The sequence below is a fragment of the Eubalaena glacialis genome, chromosome 12 (assembly GCF_028564815.1).
Source record: "Eubalaena glacialis isolate mEubGla1 chromosome 12, mEubGla1.1.hap2.+ XY, whole genome shotgun sequence".
NCBI classification, from domain to species: Eukaryota; Metazoa; Chordata; class Mammalia; order Artiodactyla; family Balaenidae; genus Eubalaena; species Eubalaena glacialis.
This window is the reverse complement of record NC_083727.1, coordinates 13,179,490-13,182,970: the sequence shown is the minus strand read 5'-3', so window position 1 is coordinate 13,182,970 and position 3,481 is coordinate 13,179,490. Positions and strand designations below refer to the sequence as shown.

Below are 3,481 nucleotides of genomic sequence, written 5' to 3'. Positions count from 1 at the left end.
ACAAGGGACTCAGAGAGCAGTTCAGCTGGTCCACTCTGCCCAACCATCTTGAACTGAATCATGCCTTCATATCAGTGTGCAGAAAATACTGAAAGCCATGGCTTGTGTATTTTCCACATTGGGTAATAGGTGAACAAAGCTAGAATAGTAATATAAGATATCTTACCATTAGAACTGGTTCAGCACAACCTGTAGACACTTTGTGATGATGAGCACACTTACCTATTTAAAGCATATTGTCATGGCGATGAGATCATTACTGTGTTGAATTACGGTGATAGTTTTATATGCTATTCTGAGCCAGCAGCGGTTACAATTTGTTAGGCCAGCTTTTGTTGTGAATGAACTGAAATATAGTTTTATTCCCCTGTAGTATATGCTGACCTGATCAGAAGGCGCAAAGGAAAAGAATCTCGAAGTGAAAGGACCGGTTCAGATGCCTACCAAGACTCTGAGAATAACTACAAGGAAAACTCTTGTGGTGAAGGTTCTAAGACTTGGGATCGTTTCCAGATGAGGATCCACAAGTGACTCATTGACCTGCACAGTCCTTCTGAGATTGTCAAGCAGATCACTTCCATCAGTATTGAGCCAGGAGTCGAGCTTGAAGTCACCATTGCAGATGCTTAAATCAACATTTTTAATAAATTGATAATCAGTTGTTAAAAAAATAAATAAGTAAAAAAAATAAAGCCTATTATCAGTAGTTATTCTTGTCAGAGCCAAAATGGCACTGGGAAAAGTTAAACAAGTAAGAAATAAGCCTTATTTAAAACTATTGCAAGAGGAGACAAAGACCAGAATGTAGTCTGAACTCAACTCAGATGAAACAAAAGGCAAGAGTGTTATAAAATGTTGGACTGAACAGAAGATTATGGGCCATCTGTGTTTGCTGATCCTCGAATGCCTAGAAAATTGGCTCACTTATTTTTGTGTTATAAACAGCAATGTTATTAACAGAAGGCCTTGGAATCATTCCCAAATTAGCAACACGGTATGTATTCACCAAGCTGAATTAAATGGAATGGCAGTATAGTCCAGACAAAAATACAGTTACACAAGACCCCATAATCCCAACATTAAAAATTTCTCACTCAACACCAGTCAAGTCAGCCCATTATCCTGTACAGATATATACTAAGCAGTGACTCTGCAATCCAGATTTTTGTCACTCTATGATGCCACCAGCCTCAGCACAGCCTCCAGGGTCATTGTAACAGGAGAGAAAGGAATGTAGGGAAGGCAGGATTTCATATGGACAGGTATATGTCACTTTCACTTACCTTTCCTTTACCAGAGCCTAGGTGGTCCCAGTTGAACTGCAAAAGTGTCTCAAAAATGTGGTCTTGCCCAGAAGAAGAAAATGAATATCCAGCATCTTGAGACCATAGCATTTTTTTTTTTTAATTTTTAAATTTAAATTTTGGCTGTGGTGGGTCTTCATTGCTGCACTCGGGCTTTTTCTAGTTGCGGCGAGCGAGGGCTACTCTTCGTTGCAGTGCACAGGCTTCTCATTGCGGTGGCTTCTCTTGTTGCAGAGCACAGGCTCTAAGCGTATGGGCTTCAGTAGTTGCAGCACGAGGGCTCAGCAGTTGTGGCGCACGGGCTTAGTTGCTCCGAGGGATCTTCCTGGACCTGGGATTGAAAATGTGTCCCCTGAATTGGCAGGCGGATTCTCAACCACTGTGTCACCAGGGAAGTCCCACAGCATTTTTTTTTTTTTTTTTTTAATTTGGAATCTTTTTTTTTTATAAATTTATTTATTTATTTATTTATTTATTTTTTGGCTGTGTTGGGTCTTCGTTTATGTGCGAGGGCTTTCTTTAGTTGCGGCAAGCGGGGGCCACTCTTCATCGCGGTGCGCGGGCCTCTCACTATCGCGGCCTCTCTTGTTGCGGAGCACAGGCTCCAGACGCGCAGGCTCAGTAGTTGTGGCTCACGGGCCCAGTTGCTCCGTGGCATGTGGGATCTTCCCAGACCAGGGCTCGAACCCGTGTCCCCTGCATTGGCAGGCAGATTCTCAACCACTGCGCCACCAGGGAAGCCCCCACAGCATATTTTAGAATTAAATCAGCATTCAAGCCCATACTGGGACTATGTTGACCTGTGTGGGTCCACATTAAAGCAGTGGTTCCCCAAATGAGAAACTATCCCCATGAGATTGAGAAATGGAATATTGCCTGCCATATCAGTAAACAAAAGATGTCACAGTCATCAGTGATTGCAGCCACCACCAATGGTGAGCTGGTGAGCCCTGAGGAAACACAGGAAGGAAAAGAATACCTGCCATCTAGCAGCCCTCACACTGCAGTCACTCCCCAGGGTGAGCCCTGAGGAAACTCAAGATATAAAAACACAGGCTACTGGCCCCAGATAGCTGAGGTGCATATCAAAGAAATGATTTCAGTGAGCCCAGACACTTGAATTTTCCCATATATAGAAAAGCTCTAAATTCCTTAACTTGAGATATCTGGTTTTCTTTAATTAACAATAATTTTTGACTTTCAGACTACCTGTCCTGTTTTGCAAAACTCCTATATATTTTGGCTCCCCCCTCGCCTCCTCAGAGCAGTTCTCTCAGGGTTACTTGAGCTGTTGCCTGCCGGGCTTGAAGTCCTAAAAATTTCCACTGAATAAAACATAACTCAACTTTTAGGTTGCAAGGTTTTTTTCAGTAGACAAGATTCCCTTATTCCCTTAGAAATAAAACATTTTCATGGTCAAATGAATTTTGAGAACACTGCAGACTCTATTTCTATATGGATTTACCATGTGCTTTTACATATCAAACTTTGAGAAGTCATATGGTAAGAAGAAAAAAGAAAAAAAAAACCTTTCTAATTTTGTTTATCCCAATGTTTCCCAATTTTTAGAAGATTATTTTTCTTTATTTTTATGAATCATCACATCTGAGTTAACTATCAACATTAGAGTTAACTATTGCTCTGTGGAACATATCCTGATAGTGAAACAGGAGGGAAGGGGGCAGGGCACAAAATTTAAAAGAATGACATAGCCCAAGGACACGACATAAAATGATTAGAAACAAATAGGTCCAAGATGGCGGACGAGTCAACTTCCACTAGATCTTGAGCCTCAGTATACCCTCACTGCAACACATCAGTAAACTAAATGACACACCCACAGGTGCCATGACAGTTCCAAGGCCAACCATAAAGGTCAAAAAGTGGGTGGTGGCCCAATTCCTGGAAACCCCACCCCTTCCCCAAAATAGCTGGAATACTCCTCCCACTCATTAGCCTATGAAATTACCCACCCCTATAAAAACTGACTACCCCATAGCCTGGGGCCCTCTCACCTTCCAAGATGGCCCACACTCTGTCTGTGGAATGTGTTTCTCTCTAAATAAATCCACTTCTTACCTATCACTTTGTCTCTCACTGAATTCTTTCTGCGATGAGACATCAAGAATCTGAGCTTCATTAAGTCCTGAGACCAGGTGCGAGATCTCAGTTAAAAG

The 3,481-nt window shown here is 42.0% G+C and overlaps 1 non-coding gene across 1 annotated transcript; it reads left to right on the top strand.

Annotated features, from left to right (window-relative positions):
* The first annotated feature begins 242 nt into the window (after positions 1 to 242).
* Positions 243 to 306, top strand: LOC133102735 (small nucleolar RNA U54). Its single transcript, XR_009703079.1, has one exon. It is a non-coding gene; the product is annotated as a small nucleolar RNA U54 (small nucleolar RNA).
* Positions 307 to 3,481: the final 3,175 nt, after the last annotated feature.